This window comes from Crinia signifera, chromosome 2 (assembly GCF_055691185.1).
Source record: "Crinia signifera chromosome 2, ASM5569118v1, whole genome shotgun sequence".
NCBI lineage: Eukaryota > Metazoa > Chordata > Amphibia > Anura > Myobatrachidae > Crinia > Crinia signifera.
Genome location: NC_139218.1, coordinates 302,722,578 through 302,746,021, shown reverse-complemented (window position 1 = coordinate 302,746,021; position 23,444 = coordinate 302,722,578). Strand labels below are relative to the sequence as shown.

General features: G+C 41.9%; 1 protein-coding gene across 1 annotated transcript in view; it reads left to right on the top strand.

Moving 5' to 3' along the window:
• Window positions 1-23,444, top strand: part of TDRD3 (tudor domain containing 3) — a 240,430-nt gene that overhangs the window by 214,684 nt on the left and 2,302 nt on the right. The gene's annotated exons all lie outside the window — the stretch shown is intronic.

Sequence of the window (23,444 nt, the reverse complement as noted above, 5' to 3'; positions counted from 1 at the left end):
GTTGTGTTTTTCTCTTGTCCTATAGGATTATAATAGAAGGTGTTTGTGGAGTCTTGGGTGATGCTAGGCAGTTTTAGTTGATCTGATAAATCCACACACCCACGTTATTTCTCTGTTGTTTGTGACCGCATTGATTCAGTTACCCAAATAAAGACAACAAACAACAACAATTTAGATTAATACCAGGAGGATTACCTGCCAGATTTCTAGGAGGAGTCTTTTAATAAGTGAAAGATTCCTCTGAAACTTTGGGAATGTTATTTACAGCGGCCGGCATTATCACTACAGCGGACCCTGTGAGTAGCAGTGCAGAGAGGGAACATTTTTGTAAAAAAGTTATTTTCAATATTAAAAATCATGGCGGCACCACGATTATTAATACATAGGCCCCTACAGCTATGGAACGCGGTGCGCTTCTGGCTATCAATTTTTTATTATATAAAAATTTAATAGAAAGTTAGTCAGAATCGCACAGTATTCAGTCACATTTGATGCAGATTCGATCCCGATGCTCACCCCCGTTTAGTCCGTATCGAATAGAAAAATAGACTGTGCAGGCAAGTCGATCTGGGCTACCTTAATCCTGGACAGATATTTCTGGACTAAAGAGTTAATGCTGTCAAAATGAATGTTTTGTTTGTTACAGAGACGCTCAAATTATTTATAATATCAAGTCAATTTCTGATCTGTAAAACTAAGAAATAGGTAGTAGTTTGCTTTATGTTCCATTTACTTAACCAAACATTAGCTTTTCTGATCAATATTAATTTGTGTTATGGTGTAATCTTGGAATGTAAATGGAAAAATCAATGTGTCCTAATTTATGTAATACACATCCATTCGCTTGCTATCGTTCACCTAGCAAGACATTTTCTCATTAAACAGCGTGCATTTCTCTACTCCAATGCTCAAGTGACTGAATTACAGGTTGTGTTATATCTTCAAATTAAAAATTGTGGTATTCTTTCTGCCTTTCTTCTTTGATTTTTTTTTTTTTTTTTTATGATCATAATTGTTATTAAAACTGAAGGTGTTTTAGAGTAATTGGATGTTTCACCACATCTAATCATGCATATCAGTGCTTCCCAATGCATGTTTTACAGATCTCCTATTTGGGGCTGCAAACAATAAAATAGGAAGTTGGAAATTACCATTAAGTGCGACGAATAGCCTCACTCACACTGCGAGCACACTCACTTGCTAATTCAGTAAACCCTGTAGTGCAGTGGTTCCAAAACGGTGTGGCATGGCACCCTGGGGTGCCACGGAGCACTAGCAGGGGTCCCCTGGGTTGGTGGTTCAGGACAAATTTAAATTATTTATGGTCCATATAATAGGCAAAACCAATGCTCACGGCTTACAATTATTAAATTTGTGTACAAGCAGAAGAGAATTCTATCCCTCACCACCTAAAATATCCTAAAGGTGCATACACACTGTACAATTTTTTTGACCAATTTGGTTGAAAGACATTTCCATTGAACCCAGTGTCCTGGATGGAAGATGTTGACAAAAGATATTGTCAACAAACAAACGATGAATGATAATGCGCATACCCGCCAGTTGTTCATCAAGATTGTTCGTTAACTATGCATGCAGCTCAATTTTCAAAAAGAGCCTATAAACTGTAGCTAGATTTTTCTTCTTTCGTCTGTCGTCAATATCTTTCGTCAACATCTTTAGTCCAGGACACTGGGTTCAATGGAAATGTCTTTCAACCAAATTGGTCAAAAAAATTGTACAGTGTGTATGCACCCTAAGGTTTAATATTTATTTAATAACAGTTTCTTATATAGCACACAAACATATTGCGCAGCGCATTACAAAGATATTCCCATGAGTCCCTGCCACAACTTACAATCTATAGTCCCTACCACATGTACACGCACACACATTCACTCTTGGGTTAATTTTTGCTGGGAGCCAACTAACCTACCAGTATAGGGGAGAATATACAAACTCTACACAGTTAGAGTTATGGTGGGAATCGAACCCATGACCTCAGTGCTGAGTGGCAGTAATGCTAACCATCACACCGTCCGTGCTGCCCTATTTAATTAAATTTTATTATTTTTTTTATTTTTTAAGTGCTCAATAAGAAACAATTGTCCTAGGGGTGCACAAAAAAAAATTCTGATACTGTAGGGTGCCGTGATGTGAAAAAGTTTGGGAACCACTGCTCTAGTGTCTGAATCTCTTGGTGAATAAAAACCTAAACCCAACAGCATGTAGAAGAATAGCTTGTTGGCTTTCAGTAGGCGCCTTGAGTCCCGTTGGAGTAATAGTGCTATATAATGTAAATAACATTATTATTATTATTATTATTATTATTATTATTATTATTATTATATGCAGCAATTTTTTTAATTTTTGAATTACTTTCATGGTACAGCCCCCCCTGATTTCCATAAGATACAAAACAAAAACCTTAGCTAAATGTATATCATAGTGTATTCAGCCCATATGTCCCCTTGCATTGAGTGTATACCTATGCCTGGAAATATTCGGTATAATTCTTCTACAAGAATATCACTCGGCAGATGCCTGCTTGATAAAATGTGCAATTACATATTATCCTGTAAAAATACAATGAGTGAATGATAAGGCCATGTTGATGACATCATGCTCTACAAATTATTAGTTGACTACACATGCTCTGTAGATCAGAATACACAATTCATGTGGCGCTTAATAAAATGCTAAGAGAACAATACTCATACAAAATATAGACAATTTATTACATAAATAAAAATACAATTATTAATATTAAACCTCCCAGGGGGTATTTGTTAAATACATAATTATATAAAAAAAAAAGGTCTGCTACAATTCAGCAACATCCACAATAATAATCTTAAGACTCTATATATAGTACAGGTTGAGTATCCCTTATCCAAAATGCTCGGGACCAGGAGAATTTTGGATAACGGATTATTCCGTATTTCGGAATATTTTAATATTTCAATGATGTATTTTGAAGTATCTTGCATTTATGCTGTATAAACACATAATATACACACAAATATATTTTATTACCACATAAAATACACACAAATATATTTTAATTGTTCAAAAAACAAGGTTTCAAAACGTGAAACAAAATGTGTGTACTATCTCAGCACTGAATTTGAATGCCAAGCAATCATTGTCTTGCACATATATAGTGCCAGTTACATATCATGTCCCCAGTGATGCTGTTACATATGTCCCCAGTGAGTTTTTAGCAAAAAAAAAAATTTTTTTCACTTTCTGGAATGTCCGTATTTCGGAATAATTTGGATAACGGATATTCGGATACGGGATACTCGACCTGTATATACTTGAGGCTCACCACACATAAATGTCCTCGTGCACTTTTATTGTGGAATATGTTCAAAAGAGAGGTTTACTAGGTAAAGATGGAATATCGCACCTGTAGGTGTATAGTGGGCGTTCCAAACAATGGCAATCACTTTTTTGAGTATAATAATCAAATGATTGCTTTATAAGCACACAAATGAAATGTTTTTAAATACGTAATAATAATAAGTAATGTCCCTGTGGCAGCCCGCAGCTACTCACACTATATGATGCTTGCACGGCTGGTGAGGTGTTGCAGTTCAATCAAATGGAGTTGCTCCCTGTGTGTACAGTACCTGACTATTTGCAGTCTGCAGTGTCTGTCCTGCTGTAGCCGCTGGAGATATTATCGCCGTTGGCATGGCCATGTGTTTGGCTCTGTGTTAGCTGCCGCTCAACAGGCTCTGTGTTAGCTGCCGCTCAACAGTCTCTGTGGATGGGCTCTGATGTAGGCCAGTGTATTTGAATCCAGAAAGAAAATGCTGCAAAATTAAGTACTAACACTGGCCTATAACAGCCATTGGAATTTACCCTGCCTTCTAAAGATGGACTAAATCCATACCATTGCAGGAAAATGCAGCACAAAACATTGTCATTGCCAGAATATTGTACATTTGGCAACAGCTCTCAAAAGCAGTATAGTTATGTAGGTGATAATCCATAAACATGTCCTTTTGTGGAGAACATGGTGAAGGATGATGTATTTTGCTTGGTCCTTTTACATTACCAAACTCAAAATAATTGATTGCCTAGTCAGGACCATCCAGGTTACCTAGCTGGGCACAGATGTAATTACAGATTGTCACTATTTAGAGATCCACAGGTGACCTGAAAAATAGAAACTGTTTAGGGGTCTGAGGATTGAGTAGTCTATTTACTAAGCCTTGGATGAAGATAAAGTAAGAGCCAGTCAACTCCCTTCATTTTTTTAAAGGCAATGATTATATCTCTAGTTTCACCAGCGGTTATACCAAGTATCCTGATCATCTCTGATTACCATCAGTACAACATAGGTTCACTATCTGAGTATTTCTCGATTTAGCCTTCACTGCTCAATACCTGCTTTGCTCATACCCAAGTTCCACCCACTTCTACTAGTCACCATTCGGAGAACGTCATCAATATCAGTCGCCATTGGTGCTCCAAACATCGATATGCTGTAATCATCAGTGCACTCCCTTTGTGCCTGTTAGTGGTTAACTGAGCATCTATGTTTACCTGCTGTGCTTCACATTATGTCTGATATCCTCATGGAGAATCCTAGTACCGCATTGCTGTATCAGTTGATAATACCAATTCCTCGGTTCCAGTCGAATCCAGTCATTTCTTTGTTCCAGCCAACTCCTGCCTATACCTGGGTCCAGGGACTTTCACATTTTTCTCTTACTTTTGCACCCAAGCATATACTCACCCTCCCAGAACTCCAGTACTTGTAGACACTCCTTCGGGCCCTGGACTCCTCCTCACTCCCTAAAGTCCTCCCATTGGTGTGGGATAAGTTTATTAGGAACCCAAACTTCCTTTACAATCCTGCTCCTGGGGTTGACTCACAAGTCAATCAAGTTTAACCCTCAGGTGTGACAAGGGGGGGGGGGGGGGGGGGACTGAAAGGAAACAAACAGAAAGCTCTTTTTAACCATTACGGCTTTAGAAAGGCATATGCTGTCTACAGTGAAACATGACATTCCTTATTTTGGCATTAAGTTCCATTCATTTTTTTAGTTCTGACTACCTTTGATCATTTTTTAATAATTGTTCTAAACATCATACCACATTGAAGCACTTTGGTTTGGTATACATATCTAAAGTAAAATAAATCCACTTTAATTCAGATAAATTAACGTAAAAGTAAATTAATGTTGAATTATTTTATCCAGAGTGTCCAAAGCAAAATTAAAATGTAGTTTTTGTTACTATAAATGGTTAATTAAATAGCCAGGCTTATCTGTAGCAGTCATTTGTTGAATATACACATCATACAGTAATATAAATGATTTCTGTATAATTATGTAAGTATATAAGGATGAACTATCCAAATTTAAACATGGTTTATATAACCCTAAGTCACTATGTTGCTAATTTTATGTTCATAGGAATCTGGTAAAGAAAAAGAACAACAAAAATATACATATCAAAGTAGATCTTTCCAAATGATCAACACGATATGAACATTTTCAATTAATTTCAATCATATCAGGAAAAAGTAAAAATTAAATGTTCAAAATTGTCAAACTGATGGGATTAAAAAGGCAAATCTTGTAAAAATAAATAAATCTGAAATCGGTCAAATAGAAAAAAAAAACCTTCGCTAAAGAAGACTACATAATGTTGTTATTAAAAAAAAAATATATATTATGACCTAGATCCTCGTGACCCACTGGTACTGGATGACATTGTGGATCCTCGATATACTGGGACACTCAAATAATTAAAGCTTCCTTCGTAGATAGTACTAATGGTCCTATTCCAACATGGTCAGTATAGCATCAGATCACCATCACCACTACTGGTCACAGCACATGACCAACCCTGGGTTTGCCATGCCTTCACAATAGGGGGAACATGCCCCCCAATTGCTGCAGGATTTTGGGTTTGCATCAAAATCCAATACATGCCCTATAGTATATTACAATCATTGCCATATTGTTCAAGAATTCTTATTTTAAACTGATGTTTAATTTTATTTTACATACACCTTGAGTCCTGTTTGACAAAGAGCACTATAAAACTATGATAAACGACCTCACTAGTTTTGCAGTAGCTAAAGGATATTATATAACTGACCCTGTTTCCCCATTATAGGAAAATATATTATCTTCTGTATACAGTATGTTCGCAAGCACTACACCACAAGCATAAGAGCTAACCAATTTTTCCGAAGCACCAAGCCAACCACTTCCTATATTAGGAATAAACTGGTTAATGTTCGCTAAGAAGCTTGTGTCTGTAGTAAATGACCAATGTACTCATCATATTTTAGTTCCATATGTTCTAAAAGAGTAATTTAACCCCTTCCCGACATTTGACGTACATTTACGTCATGGCCGGGATGTACTTCCCGACACATGGCATAAATGTACGTCATGGCTTTAAACTGTCACCGCGTCTATAGACGCGGTGACAGTTTAAACATGTCTGCTGTCCCTGACAGCAGACATGTCCCTGCATGCCCAGGGGGGGTGGCGATGCCTCCCCCCCCGTCGGCGATCGCTGTGATTGGCTGTTCAAATGTGAACAGCCACTTACAGCGTTTTCTGTGTACCGGCGAATAACGTTCGCCGGTGACACAGGGATCGGTGGTGATTGGTGCTGTAAAGTACAGCACCAATCACCACGGGGTGTAAGGGTGACACTGGTGTCACCCCACCTCACCCCACCTGCCCCCAAAGGCCGTGATTGGTTCGTCGGACCGACGGACCAATCACAGCCATGGAGGGTGATTTAAACTAACGGTGACTGCACTGCAGACGCCATTCCGGTCTGGAATTGCGTGCAGTGCGGTCACCGTGCCTATCTGCCGTGATATACTGACCTGATCCTTGCAAATACTTACCTGATCACCTGATCACTGCTTGTAGCGTGCTGGATGCTTCCTGGATCTGACTTCTTGTGACTTCCTGCTGCTGCTGCAGTGTGATAGAGTTATAGATAGAGAGATAGAGAGAGATAGAGAGAGATAGAGAGAGATAGTGACAGAGAGTGCTATATTTTGTGTCTGCTACCCCCCCTTTTTGGGGGTGCAGGTTTTTTTTTATATATATATAACTGTCAGTGCTGCTGCTGCAGTGTCATAGAGTGATAGATAGTGATAGATAGTGATAGATAGTGATAGATAGTGATAGATAGTGATAGATAGTGAGAGATAGTGAGAGATAGTGAGAGATAGTGAGAGATAGTGAGAGATAGAGAGAGATAGAGAGAGATAGTGACAGAGAGTGATAGAGAGTGCTATATTTTGTGTCTGCTACCCCCCCTTTTTGGGGGTGCAGGTTTTTTTTTATATATATAACTGTCAGTGCTGCTGCTGCAGTGTCATAGAGTGATAGATAGTGATAGATAGTGATAGATAGTGATAGATAGTGATAGATAGTGATAGATAGTGATAGATAGTGAGAGATAGTGAGAGATAGTGATAGATAGTGAGAGATAGTGATAGAGAGTGCTATATTTTGTGTCTGCTACCCCCCCTTTTGTGCTGATCAGTATATCTGTGCTGATCAGCAACTTTTTGGGGGTGCAGGGTTTTTTTTTTTTATATATACCTGTCAGTTGCTGCCAGTTGCACTGTCAGTTGCACCAAAGGTTGTGCACCTGCTGCCCCTCACTGGTAATCAGTGTCGCATCAGTGATCACCTTTTTTTTTTTTTGAGGGTGCTGTGGGGTCTTTTTTTAATTTTTTTTTTTTACACACACTGTGATTTTGTGGGTGTCCTGTGGCCACTGTGCGCTGATCAGTGACGTACATCACTGATCAGCTTTTTCGGCACAGGGTTGATCTATTTATTTATTTTTTTTGATCAAATTCCTGTTGCCTTTGAGCGCTGTTCAGTGACGGACGTTACTGACCAACATCTGTGCTAAATTTTTGGCGCAGGACCTTTTTTTTTTTCTGCACTACATACACACTACACACTACATACCCCCCTGGATTGAAATAAAGTTTGTACCCCCCCTACACTATACAAGTCATCCAGAAGAATGTATTTAGCGGAGGAGGCATATGCCATGCTTGCCTCTGACTCTGACACAGCCAGTGAGGCAAGCGGGGAATTTGAAGGATTCATCTTAAGCTCCTCTTCCTCCTCTAGTGATGAGGGACCCCCTCAAAGACGCCCCCGTAGAGCAGCTGAGACCCCCCCCCCCCCAATAATTGATCTCGTATGGACCCCACCACCAGACAATTTTGAGCCCCAGGTTCCTGAGTTTTTGGCCATCCCAGGAATCCAATTTGATTCCACAGGTCTCAGAGAAATTGACTTTTTCAAATTATTTTTCTCTGATGATTTTATAAATTTAATGGTGGACCAAACTAATTTATATGCCCAGCAGTTTATTGCTCAAAACCCCACGTCATCATTTGCTAGGTGGACCCCTGTAGATGCAGTAGAGATGATGACGTTTTGGGGTCTGGTGTTTCATATGGGCATAGTAAAAAAGCCAGAAATTAGGCAATATTGGAGTACAGATGTTCTGTACAGCACCCCACTTTACCGTATGGCCATGACCCGGACTCGTTTTGAGTTAATCCTTAAATTTTTGCATTACAACGATAATGCACAGTGCCCACCCAGAGATGATCCCACCTATTCAAAGTCAGGCCGGTCATTGATCATTTCAGTGCCAAATTTGAAGAGATGTACATCCCAGATAAATTCATTTGCATAGACGAGTCCCTTATACATTTTAAAGGAAGGGTTAAATTCCGCCAGTACCTTCCCAGTAAGAGGGCAAGGTATGGCATAAAAAATGTATAAGCTGTGTGAAAGCACCTCAGGGTACACCCACAGGTTTAGGGTATATGAAGGGAAGGATTCAAGAATTGAACCGCCAGAATGCCCCACCTCCCTCGTAGGTGTTAGTGGAAAAATTGTCTGGGATTTAGTGCACCCCTTCCTGGATAAGGGTTATCACCTCTATGTGGATAACTTTTACACCAGCATCCCCCTGTTTAAGGCCCTTGGTTCAAGAGGTACAGCAGCTTGCGGTACTGTGCGCAAGAACCAAAGAGGCCTCCCAAAAACGCACATTGCCCAAGTAATGAGAAGTGGTGAAAGCAGGGCACAATCCACCGAAAATATGTTGTTGGTCAAATATAAGGACAAGAGGGATGTCCTTATACTGACAACAATTCACGGAGACAGTACCACCTCCGTCCCTGTACGAGGTACCAGTACCCACACCTCAAAACCTAATTGTATCCTGGATTACAATAAGTACATGGGCGGAGTGGATCTTTCAGATCAGGTACTGAAGCCGTACAGTGCCCTGCGGAAAACAAAAATCTGGTACAAGAAGCTGGCCGTGTATATCATCCAGATGGCACTGTATAACGCTTATGTGCTATTCCGTTCTACCAGCCAGAGGGGGACATTTATGCACTTTCAAGAGGAAGTCATAAAGAGCCTAATATTTGGGAACCAGCAGGCAGAGGGCCCCAGTACCTCTAGTACTGGCCCCCGTATTGTACCAGGGCAGCATTTTCCTGATGAAATCCCCTCCACTGGAAAAAAGGGCAGGACACAAAAAAGGTGCAAAGTTTGCTATAAAAAGGGAATAAGAAAGCAAACTATTTTCCAGTGTGACACTTGCCCCGACAAACCCGGCCTATGTATAAAGGAGTGTTTTAAAATATACCACACATCTATGGATTATTAGGTTCATCATTTCACCGTGCTTCGGGGGTCTTGCTAATGCCACATAGCACCCACCATTCATTCCACCAGAATCTGAGCCGCAAAATCCAAAAATCACTCCTTCCCTTCTGAGTCCTGCCATGCACCCAACTGGTATTTTTTGGTCACATGTGAGGCATTGCCGTACTCGGGAGAAATTGGGGCACAGATTTTGGGGTGCTTTGTCTCCTTCATTCCTTGTGAAAATGAAAAATTTTGAGCCAGAGCTGCATTTTTGTGTAAAAAAATGTAATTTTTCATTTGCACAGCCCAGTTGTATCAAAATTGGTGAAACCCCTGGGGGTTTGAAATGTACACTATACCCCTAGATGAATTCCCTGAGGGGTGTAGTTTGCAAAATGGGGTCACTTGTGGGGGGGTTCCACTGTATTGGTGCTTGGGGGGTCTTGCTAATGCGACATAGCACCCACCAACATTCCACCAGAATCTGAGCTGCAAAATCCAAAAATCACTCCTTCCCTTCTGAGTCCTGCCATGCACCCAAATGGTATTTTTTGGTCACATGTGAGGCATTGCCGTACTCGGGAGAAATTGGGGCACAGAGTTTGGGGTGCTTTGTCTCCTTCATTCCTTGTGAAAATGAAAAATTTTGAGCCAGAACTGCATTTTTGTGTAAAAAATGTAATTTTTCATTTGCACAGCCCAGTTGTATCAAAATTGGTGAAACCCCTGGGGGTTTGAAATGTACACTATACCCCTAGATGAATTCCCTGAGGGGTGTAGTTTGCAAAATGGGGTCACTTGTGGGGGGGTTCCACTGTATTGGTGCTTGGGGGGTCTTGCTAATGCGACATAGCACCCACCAACATTCCACCAGAATCTGAGCTGCAAAATCCAAAAATCACTCCTTCCCTTCTGAGTCCTGCCATGCACCCAAATGGTATTTTTTGGTCACATGTGAGGCATTGCCGTACTCGGGAGAAATTGGGGCACAGAGTTTGGGGTGCTTTGTCTCCTTCATTCCTTGTGAAAATGAAAAATTTTGAGCCAGAACTGCATTTTTGTGTAAAAAATGTAATTTTTCATTTGCACAGCCCAGTTGTATCAAAATTGGTGAAACCCCTGGGGGTTTGAAATGTACACTATACCCCTAGATGAATTCCCTGAGGGGTGTAGTTTGCAAAATGGGGTCACTTGTGGGGGGGTTCCACTGTATTGGTGCTTGGGGGGTCTTGCTAATGCGACATAGCACCCACCAACATTCCACCAGAATCTGAGCTGCAAAATCCAAAAATCACTCCTTCCCTTCTGAGTCCTGCCATGCACCCAAATGGTATTTTTTGGTCACATGTGAGGCATTGCCGTACTCGGGAGAAATTGGGGCACAGATTTTGGGGTGCTTTTTCTCCTTCATACCTTCTGAAAATGAAAAATTTTGAGCCAGAACTGCATTTTTGTGTAAAAAAATGTAATTTTTCATTTTCACTGCCCAGTTGTATCAAAATTGGTGAAACCCCTGGGGGTTTGAAATGTACACTATACCCCTAGATGAATTCCCTGAGGGGTGTAGTTTGCAAAATGGGGTCACTTGTGGGGGGGTTCCACTGTATTGGTGCTTGGGGTCTTGCTAATGCGACATAGCACCCACCAACATTCCACCAGAATCTGAGCTGCAAAATCCAAATATCACTCCTTCCCTTCTGAGTCCTGCCATGCACCCAAATGGTATTTTTTGGTCGCATGTGAGGCATTGCCGTACTCGGGAGAAATTGGGGCACAGATTTTGGGATGCTTTGTCTCCTTCATTCCTTGTGAAAATGAAAAATTTTGAGCCAGAACTGCATTTTTGTGTAAAAAATTTAATTTTTCATTTTCACTGCCCAGTTTTACCACAATTGGTGAAACCCCTGGGGGTTTGAAATGTACACTATACCCCTAGATGAATTCCCTGAGGGGTGTAGTTTGCAAAATGGGGTCACTTGTGGGGGGGTTCCTAAATTTTAGCATCTTATGGTGCCTAGAAAACTACATGGTGCCTAAAAAATAATCTCATAAAAAGGAGGCTCCAAAATCAAGTAGGTGCTCCTTCTATTATGAAGCCTGTGGTTTGGTCAACGTGCACACTAGGGCCACATATAGGATATTTATGAAAACAAAAGAATTGGGGGAATCAATTTTTAGTCACATTTCTCTAGTAAAATCTACTGTTTGCAAATCTGCAAAAAAAATGAAATTTTGAAATTTCACCTACACTTTGTTTTAATTCCTGTGAAACACCTAAAGGGTTAACAAACTTCCAAAATGCTGTTTTGAATACTGTGAGGGGTGCAGTTTTTGAAATGGCATCATTTATGGGGGTGTCTCACATACAAGTCCCTCAAAGTAACATCAGAACTGAACTGGTCCCTAAAAAAATCAGTGTTTGAAATTTTCTTGAAAATTTGAGAATTTGCTATTCATATTGTAAGCCTCCTAGTGTCCAAAAAAATTAAAAGGAAGTTGAAATAATGATGGAAACATAAAGTAGACATATGGTCTATGTTAGTTATTAACTATTTTGAGTGGTATGATTATTTGTCTCACAAGCAGAAAATTTAACATTTTGCAAATTGCTAAATTTTCCATTTTTTTACGACATTTTGGTATTTTTCACAAAAAAACACAGACTGTATCGACCCAAATTTACCACTAAATTGAAGTACAATGTGTCACGAGAAAACAATCTCAAAATCACTGGGATAAGTAAAAGCAAAAAGTTATCCCCACTTAAGTGATACATGTCAGATTTGAAAAAAAGGGCTCTGTCAGGAAGGCAAAAACTGGTTGTGTCAGGAAGGGGTTAATAAAGCTAAAAATCGCAGTTCAATTACAAAGATCATTCATGTTGATAAAGTAGAGAGTGTTGAATCTAAGAATTATTCTTGACACTTTCCATTAGGCAGACGGCAAGGCAGTACCCAAGCATTTGTCTCATGACTGGTGCCAATTGGTGTAGTTTGTGAAATTTGTATTTGTGCAACCAGCACTATGTAATACTTATGTGAAAAGTACAGTAGGTAATGTTGTTTAACTGGTAACATTGTTTTGTAGATTTAAAAAGGGATTGTAAGCTGCAAGGAGGACTGAATGCGGCAGCTTTCTGAATGTGAATTGCAATCTAAATGCTCATCCTAATACATATGCATTACAATGCCCCACTTTTTACATACACCAAAGCAGATGTCATTCTTATCAGCTCAAACACCGGCTTTTTTCTAGGTGCATAAGATCCATCTGAATTTATTATTCAGAATCTAGCTAAATGCACAGGACACTCTATCGAGACAATGCTCTTCCCTGAGTATGCCCAGTTGACACCTACAATGCCAATTTCATTGAGTGAAATGCCCGACATGCGCCGAACTCTAAAGATCCCCAGAAATCTGGTCCGATGCTCAGACCTGTGTGCATCGGACCTGAGTCGGAGGTCAAACCTGCATGCAGGTCCAAAATCCAACTTGGAACCTCTCCCGGCTGGGAACAGGAGTCACATGAGATACATCATATGCAGAAGCACCACATGCAATGTATCGCATGTGATCCTGCCACCCGGGAAGGTCCCGGGTGACTTGTAGGGGATCGGATGGGCAAACACTGCTGTGATACCTCACAGTAGTGTATGGCCACCTTAAGACTTGGGCCACACATTGCGGTACAGTGGGTCCTGTTTAGCAGGACCTGCTTGGCTGAAGAAGGCTGGGTGTCACACACAGCATTTTGGCCGGATCCTGCAGAAAAGGATCCGGCCACTGCTGGCTGGATTTCAAGTAGAGCACAGTGCACTGTGTCAACACAAACTGTACATTCAAATGTACAGTATGTGTTCTCCATGAAATCTGGTAGTCTAGTCATCCTGTCCAACTGTAGCATGCTGCGGTTGGAACTGGCGGCTACGGCCCTGCCGCATATATTTGGACGGTTGCATAGGAGCCATTGTGCAGGTTCCTTCTGACCAATTGCTGTTCCACAATGTGTGACACCAGCCTGATTTCCTGGAGATATGAAATGATGCATGTATATGCAGCCTCTTTGAAACTTAATTGCGACTCAAAAGCAGGTCCTTAATTTATGTGGCTCTGGGACACTGCTTTATATAAGATGTCCTAAACATTATTTGTTTCAGTTTGTAGTGCGATAATTATAATGTTCTGAAAAAGTTCTGACTCAATAATGGCAACTGTCCCACTGTGTCCAAATTCTACTCTATTGTAACCTGTAAACCTTACTTTATTATTTATAGTCCAAAGAATTGACACTATTCAAACGCATACAAAACATCCGTAAAGTCTAGCACAATACATAAACGCTTGCCATAAAATTCCTCTCATCTCCTTAGACCTGAAACATTTAACTGCACTTTGTGCTTAGTTCTTTGTGTCATTATTTACCAAATAATGCCTGTGATTTTGGGTTCTATTATTATATCACAAAACAAGGTTGTTGGTACAGTACTTGAGCGCCTGGAACGCGCAAAATGCATCTGCGGGCTATTATGACAATTATTATACTTGAAAGGAAAAAAAAGGCTTTTGAAGCACAAAATTAAATATTATTTAAGAACTTGAAAGCAGTCTTTTGTGTAATTTAAGAGAAAGACCGAAGAAATATCCCCATTTATAAGTGTCACTTGAAGAAATTGACCATACTATTGACTTTTTCTTATATTTTGAGGGCAAACATGTATGTTCAATAATTTATCTGAAACTCATATTTATTTTGTATTGTACCGTGTAATCAAATACTGTACTCTAATTACATAATCCATGACACTGACCTGCTTAAGAGTTCCTGATTTGCTTCCTATGAAGAATTCATTATTTCAGCTACAAAATGAAATACAACTCAATTATAAATATTCTGTTTGTATTATTAAAGGCTTTTTTGTCAGACTTCTTTTTTCTGTCACACCAATTTCTCATTCTGAAACATTGGTAGAAGTTTTAAATCATTGGAGAACAATAGACATGTGACCTTGGGCTTACTGTTAAATGAGAATGAAGACCTGTTGAAAGGGGTACGTTTAGTCACTGGAAGTTGGCGCTCAGTGGGGGTTTATTTAATTGTGTATGTCTTTTTACAGTTATTACGTGATGACGCAGTAATCGGTTCTTTTGATACTGAAGCATTGTAATTATTATTTGCATGCAACTGAATATAATTGCCTATCTTTGTTAGCAGTTGCCCCACCCCAGGGCCACAAGTATTTTTTACATTGAAGAGTAATCTTACCAGCATCTATTACAGGTAAATGGAGAAAGTAAAGTAGAGCACACAGTGATAGCTCATTTGAAATTCACATTTTTTTTATCACATACTGTAGTGGTTCCCAAACATTGGGGATTATTCTGGCTCACTCGCAAACGCACACTCTCTAATGGACAAAACCATATGCACTGCAGGTGGGGCTGATGTAACATGTGCAGAGAAAGTTAGATTTGCGTGGGGGGTGTCCTTTAAACTGATATCTATATTGAAGTGTAAAAATAAAGCAGCCAGTATTTACCCTGCACAGAAACATTAAAACACCCAAATCTAACTCTCTATGCACATGTTACATCAGCCCCACCTGCAGTGCACGTGGTTTTGTCCTTTGGAGAGTTATTGTGCCTTTGTGAGTTAACCAGAATAACCCCCATTGTGCAGTGGCACTCGGGTGCTTCAGGGTATTTGCAAGGGTGCCCTGGGTTGGTGGCAATTCAATATTGTGTATGGTCATCATAAGTCAATTATTATTAATATTATTTTTATGAGAAGCAGTAGAATTAATAATACATAGAAACAAAACCAGTGCTGGTGGCTTCCAATCATAAAATATGTGGACATATAGAAGCAAATCCTGTCTTAACCACAGATGATCTATAACCACAACTTATGTAATATTTTTTTCCGAATTTGTCTGTAACAATCTTTTCTTCTTGGGGTGACCAGAAAAAAGAAATGCTTATACTTTAGGGTGCCCTGATTCAAAAACATGTGGGAAGCACTAGCATGCAATGAAGGCTGCTGCGGCATGTACAAAGTAATAAATAATATACGTTGATGGCTGCTGCAGCATGTACAAAGTAATAAATAATATACAGTGATGGCTGCTTCAGCACGTACAAAGTAATGTATAGTATACAGTGATGGCTTCTGAGGGATGGACTAAGTAATGAATAATATACAGTGATGGCTGCTGCAGCACGTACAAAGTAATGAATAGTATATAGCAGTGGTTCTCAAACTGTGGGTCCTGACCCCAAAGTGGGGCGCGACCATCTAAGCATGGGGTCGCGACTCCATGTTGCTGACCATCAGGCTGATGACATTTCTAATCTCTCAGCCAGTGATATTGTAAAAGGAGTTTGAAAAATCAGTTGAATTGTCAGTAACTTCAGACTCCTCCCATCACTCTGTGCCTCCACAATGCTGCCATGTATGTGTTGTCTGCTGACCACATGTGTGGTGACCATTCTGTGGTAACTTGCTGGGGTCCTGTCATTATTTTTATTGCAAAATAGTTGACAACCGCTGGTATATAGTAGAGATGTGCACCGGCCACTTTTCGGGTTTTGGGTTCTGATTACCTTGAGGTTTTGGGTTCTAATGGGTTTTGGCAAAACACCTCCTAAGTGTTTTGTGTTTGGATTTTTTTGGGTTTTGGGTTCTGATTTTTTTGTTAAAAAAGCATAAAAACAACTAAAATCGCAGTATTTGGTGGGGTTTTTTTTTGCTCCTACAATATATTAACCTCAATAACATTAATTTACACTCATTTCCAGTGTATTCTGAACACCTCACACCTCACAATATTGTTTTTAGGGCAAAAGTTTGCACTGAGGTAGCTGGATAACTATGCTAAGCCACACAAGTGTGCAGCACAAACACGTGGCTCATGTAAGAGTGGCACTGCAGCGGCAGATACGGCAGTATTAGGCAGTGAGCTCCAGACCAGACGGCAGATATGCCAGTATTAGGCAGTGAGCCCCAAAACAAACGGTAGATATGGCAGTATAGGCAGTGAGCCCCAGACCACAAAGGTAGAGATATACGGCAATATTTAATTATTTATTAGGCAGTGAGCCCCAGACCACAAAGGTAGAGATATACGGCAGTATTTAATTATTTATTAGGCAGTGAGCCCCAGACCACACAGGTAGATATACGGCAGTATTTATTAGGCAGTGAGCCCCAGACCAGACGGTACATACGGCAGTATAGGCAGTGAGCCCCAGGCCACAAAGGTAGAGATATACGGCAGTATTTAATTATTTATTTGGCAGTGAGCCCCAGACCACAAAGGTAGAGATATACGGCAGTATTTAATTATTTATTAGGCAGTGAGCCCCAGACCACACAGGTAGAGATATACGGCAGTATTTAATTATTTATTAGGCAGTGAGCCCCAGACCACAAAGGTAGAGATATACGGCAGTATTTAATTATTTATTAGGCAGTGAGCCCCAGACCAGACGGTACATACGGCAGTATAGGCAGTGAGCCCCAGACCACAAAGGTAGAGATATACGGCAGTATTTAATTATTTATTAGGCAGTGAGCCCCAGACCACACAGGTAGAGATATACGGCAGTATTTAATTAATTATTAGGCAGTGAGCCCCAGACCACAAAGGTAGATATATACGGCAGTATTTAATTATTTATTAGGCAGTGAGCCTCAGACCACACAGGTAGATATACGGCCGTATTTATTAGGCAGTGAGCCCCAGACCAGACGGTACATACGGCAGTATAGGCAGTGAGCCCCAGACCACAAAGGTAGAGATATACGGCAGTATTTAATTATTTATTAGGCAGTGAGCCCCAGACCACAAAGGTAGAGATATACGGCAGTATTTAATTATTTATTAGGCAGTGAGCCCCAGACCACACAGGTAGAGATATACGGCAGTATTTAATTATTTATTAGGCAGTGAGCCCCAGACCACAAAGGTAGAGATATACGGCAGTATTTAATTATTTATTAGGCAGTGAGCCCCAGACCACACAGGTAGAGATATACGGCAGTATTTAATTATTTATTAGGCAGTGAGCCCCAGACCAGACGGTACATACGGCAGTATAGGCAGTGAGCCCCAGACCACAAAGGTAGAGATATACGGCAGTATTTAATTATTTATTAGGCAGTGAGCCCCAGACCACAAAGGTAGAGATATACGGCAGTATTTAATTATTTATTAGGCAGTGAGCCCCAGACCACACAGGTAGAGATATACGGCAGTATTTAATTATTTATTAGGCAGTGAGCCCCAGACCACAAAGGTAGAGATATACGGCAGTATTTAATTATTTATTAGGCAGTGAGCCCCAGACCACAAAGGTAGAGATATACAGCAGTATTTAATTATTTATTAGGCAGTGAGCCCCAGACCACAAAGGTAGAGATATACGGCAGTATTTAATTATTTATTAGGCAGTGAGCCCCAGACCACAAAGGTAGAGATATACAGCAGTATTTAATTATTTATTAGGCAGTGAGCCCCAGACCACACAGGTAGATATACGGCAGTATTTATTAGGCAGTGAGCCCCAGACCAGACGGTACATACGGCAGTATAGGCAGTGAGCCCCAGACCACAAAGGTAGAGATATACGGCAGTATTTAATTATTTATTAGGCAGTGAGCCCCAGACCACAAAGGTAGAGATATACGGCAGTATTTAATTATTTATTAGGCAGTGAGCCCCAGACCACAAAGGTAGAGATATACGACAGTATTTAATTATTTATTAGGCACAGAGGAGACAGTAGTACTACAGGCAGGTACACAGTTAGACTGTTCTCCTAAGCAGAGGAGAACAGAGTACACAGCAGCACTGAGGGAGACAGCCCCAGCAAATAAAATAATTAATTACAGCACAGCACACCAGAGGTAGACCGCACAGAGGAGACAGTAGTACTACAAGTACACAGTTAGACTGTTCTCCTAAGCAGAGAACAGAGTACACAGCAGCACTGAGGGAGACAGCCCCAGCAAATAAAATAATTAATTACAGCACAGCAGCACACCAGAGGTAGACCGCACAGAGGAGACAGTAGTACAACAAGTACACAGTTAGACTACTACACAGCAGCACGGAGAGACAGCACCAGCGATTGCAAAAGCTCAAGGTCAAGCTCAAGTTTAAGCCCCAGCAGCAGCACCAACACACCCTCTCCCAACCCACTACTTGACTGGAGTGAAGATGGCGGGCGCGGCAGCCGCTTATAAAGCCTCGCGAAATCCGACGCCGGGAGATGACGTTCTAATCACGCGGACGGACCGAGTCAGGCGGGAATCTCCGATCGCTGCTCGGAATGATGACGTCCGTGGGGGCTCGGATCTCTGAAATCCGAGCCCGCACATCTCTAGTATATAGTGATTACTGCTGTGGCATGTACAAAGTAATGAATGGTATACAGTGATGGCTGCTGTGGCATGTACAAAGTAATGAATAGTATACAGTGAAGACTGCTGCGGCATATACAAAGTAATGAATAGTATACAGTGATGACTGCTGCGGCATGTACAAAGTAATGAATGGTATACAGTGAAGGCTGCTGTGGCATGTACAGAGTAGTGGGGCAGATGTATGAAGGGTCGTTATGGGGGAGAAGGGGTATCAGCGCACGTTATGTGCACTGATACCCCTTCTCCCCCATGTATGAAGCAGCCAGCGTGCGGTACAGGACAGAGGCGCTATGCGCCCCTGTCCATATCGGCGCTGCTATCTAAATGATAGCAGGTCGAATGTATGAACGGTCAACATCGCACGCTGCCATTTTTGGCTTCGCCAGCATCAGGCTGGCGAAGCCCTATCTAAACAGCAGGGACAGCGCTGTCCCTGCTGTCAGCGGTGGGCTGCGCTGGGGATCTCGCGTGAGTAGCGAGATCCCACGCATGCCCAGTGCAGCCGGCCAGGGGACAGGAGATACATCTTGGTACTGGTTTCACCCCAAATTATGTCCAGATCCACAGTGGGGTATTTGTAATCCAAAAGGTGCTGGTGACTGGTACACAATGTGGCTAGAGCGGGCTCCAAAATGCAATTCTCCTCCTTCCTTTCTACTCGGCGGCTGAAGCTGAGGAAGCCACCGAGTAGAAAGGAAGGCAGAGAAACGCGTTTTGGAGCCCGCACTAGCCACATTGTGTACCAGTCACCAGCACCTTTTGGATTACAAATACCCCACTGTGAATCTGGACATAATTTGGGGTGAAACCAGTACCTGGAGCTGACCTCCCATAGCAGGGAGTGAACATCACACTGCAATTCAACAGCAGCCAATGCTCAGATATAGGACTTGGTCACCTGCACATATCACAGCAAGAGTTATAATTCCATGTGGGACTGGTAACTATTTGCTCATTTAAAAAGGTTGATATTGCCTCCTAATAATATATATGCAGCCATAAGCCTCATAGCCAGCCCGTGCCTTATGTTATATGTCTTTTATGTCCTTTTTGAGTGTAATGATTTATATGTAAAATGCGCATTTTTCACTAATGTATATTATGGTCTTTGGTACTTGTTTCCTAGCACGGCCACAATCGCCGATTTTCCCATTGAAATGCATTGAAAAAAGTCAATATCGCGTCGGTCGCGCCGTATGCGGCTAATAAAGGCTTAAATGGTCCAGACGCGATGCCCCCGATTTCCCCATAGGGAACAATGTTAAATGCCTCAATTTACTCGTGATGCCCCCGATTTCCCATAGGAATCAATGTTAAATGGCTCAATTGACCCAAATCATCATAGGGAACAATGGTAAATGGGCCAGAAAACCCAAAAAACACCCCTGAACAGTGAAATGTCCCCCCAAAAGTAGTTTACGCCACCCCACGTTCAACGCCAACCCGAAGCGTGGCGAGCGCAGCGGTACGCGTCCTCCGACCTTTTCATACCCCCACTATCCACGTCGGCGTGGAGTTGAGAATAGATTAGTGTGGCGAGCCCGAAGCGTGGCGAGCGGACGCAGATACCTTCACAGGTAAACGCGTCCCTTCGCAGGCTTCACAGGTATCCGCGGCCCCTTGCGGGGCTCGCTGCGCTCGCCACGCTTCGGGCTCGGTGGCGCTCGCCACACTATTCTATTCTCAACTCCACGCCGACGTGGATAGTGGGGGTATGAAAAGGTCGGAGGACGCGTATCGCCGCCCCTCGCGGGCTCGCTGCACTCGCCACGCTTCAGGTTCGCGTTGATCGTGGGGTGGCGTCAACTACTTTTGGGGGGACATTTCAGTGTTCAGCTGTGTTTTTTGGGTTTTCTGGCCCATTTCCCATTGTTTCCTATGATGATTTGGGTAAATTGAGCCATTTAACATTGATTCCTATGGGAAATCGGGGGCATCGCGGCTAAATTGAGGTATTTAACATTGTTCCCTATAGGAAAATCGCGGGCATCGCGTCGGTACCATCGCACCCGATTTTTTAGTGCATGCGATGGCCCCGATTTTTCCTGACGATGCCCACGATCAAGATCTTTGTGGCCGTGCTAGGAAACAAGTACCTGGTCTTTTGTTAAAAAAAGAAAAAGATTAATTGTATCTTCTTACCAGAGTCTTATTGTTAATGTTATTGAGTGGGGCAGCGCCACCTGGTGGGGATATATTATCTCCACATACACCTTGTTTTGCCCCAAGCCATAGAGGTTGTACCTGTTTTCCAGGACTTCAAGGATCTACTGCTAACGTCTTGGTGCCAGATTCCACCGGACACCTTGGGAAGTCTTGTCGAGTCTATACCTAGACATGTCAGAGCTGTTATGGCAGCACAAACGAGTACCCACATAATATTAGGCAGGTGCTTTTAATGATATGACTGCTCGGTGTATATGACATTGGCATTCTCATGATATCAGCACCTGGAGATCGAATCCGAGAAATATATATATTAAAAAAAAACAGACCTGCTTAGTATAGCTTCTTTTTGCTCCACGTGGTGTGACTTAGGCACTTAACCACAGTAGCAGTTCCTAAACTTTTTACCGTCTTATTCATAACATAGCCACTAACATAGTTGCTTATAGTTTACTAATCACTTAGCCCTAGTGTTTCTTGTTGCAGCCGTGTTGCCAAAGAGAAAGTGATATAATTTTCCAGATAAAACCTAATTATGTGTTGGGTGAAGTATCGTTTTCTGTGCATTGTACTTTTGGCAGAGTGTTGCAAAGAATCCACATCTGTGGCTGGACGCATGGTACTTCGTAGTTGCAAAGTCCTTGGCATGCCAAATGCAACTATTTCATGCAGCTTGAGGATAAGTGTATTTCATAGATTACACTTACTAGACTAGGACTTGGTAATGACTAGATGATTTTTAATGATCTGATAAAAGTAGAATTCATTGGTAATGTTTTCTTTTTCATATGACTGTATGTGGAGTAGTCAATTAGGCCCTTTGCAGGAGCCAGAGGTACTTAAATTAGCATGTATTACCACATAAGCAAGTCCCTGCAGACGAACTAAACCTCACAGGTGCATAAGTAAAGTCTGAGAAGAAATCCACAAAAACAAGTAGCACGCCAGAAATAAAATGCCCAATGGTTTCACAGTTTGTGGAATCAGTGGGTTCAGTGCTTGAATACCACTGTTAATTGAATAGCCCCTATGGGTATCTTGCATAAACAAATTAATACAGAAAAAACAACAATGTCTAGCCTACTAAAATACACTAAAATGTGCTCCATTGATTTGTTTTCATTGCAAGAAGATAATTAATGTCAGGAAAAGTGGCACTGGCACACGCATATTACAGTGTGTAGGTCAGTACTTTGGCACAGATCTGGTGCTGCTGGCTGGCACAATGTCCTACTGTCACTCCGTTGCTTTAGTCAGGCATGTGGTCTGACGTCCCATGCTGGAGTATGGGTTGCATGGGCACAGCCAGGACCAGGGGGGGGGATGTGGTGCTGACACTACAGCCGGGGGTGGGGGGAGCGTGCTAACGCTTCAGCCCGGGGGGTAGGGTCGAGGTGGAATAGCTACTGACTGGGGGGGTACACTACTGACCAAGCTTCAGGTTCATCCACCGCACCACCACGCTTCTGTCTGCTAGCTGGTGACGTCACCCAACAGTGACAAGCGGCCGCAGCCTGGTCACAAAGTGCAGCAGAGCTCAAAACAAATATGGCCGCCACATGTGCATATAATATATGCATATATGCAGCGGTCATATTTGTTTTGGGCTATGCTGCCATTTGTGACCAGGCTGCGGCCACTTGCATATATAGGATGACGCCAGCCCTGGAAGAACGGTCGGCAGCCCAGCCAGAGGGAAATCTGGACCGGCCCACCGGGAAATGGCCCGGTTTCCCGGTGGGCCAATCCGCCTCTGGCCATGACACGGGGGTCAGCTGACCCATGTGCTCCAAAGCCCACTGTTTGTCATGTGACGCAAGTACAATGTCACTGTGTGAACCTTCCTTTCCAGTCGTGCACCACTCTGCAGTCACATGAAGGCCCTCTAATCACCTGCCACTGAGGGGGATTGTCCGCTTAGAACAGCTCATGGCCATGAACAATTGTGTACATCCTGAGATCCCAGAGGCTTATATCTAGGCTTCAGGTTACCTAACCATCGGTTCCCAGGCTGACCCTGTACCATCGGTTCCCAGGCTGACCCTGTAACATCGGTTCACAGGCCGACACTGTACCATCGATTCCCAGATTAAAATGTTCTAAGGTTAAATAGATGGTATCTTGAATATTGTGGAAATTGTGATTAAAACATTACCT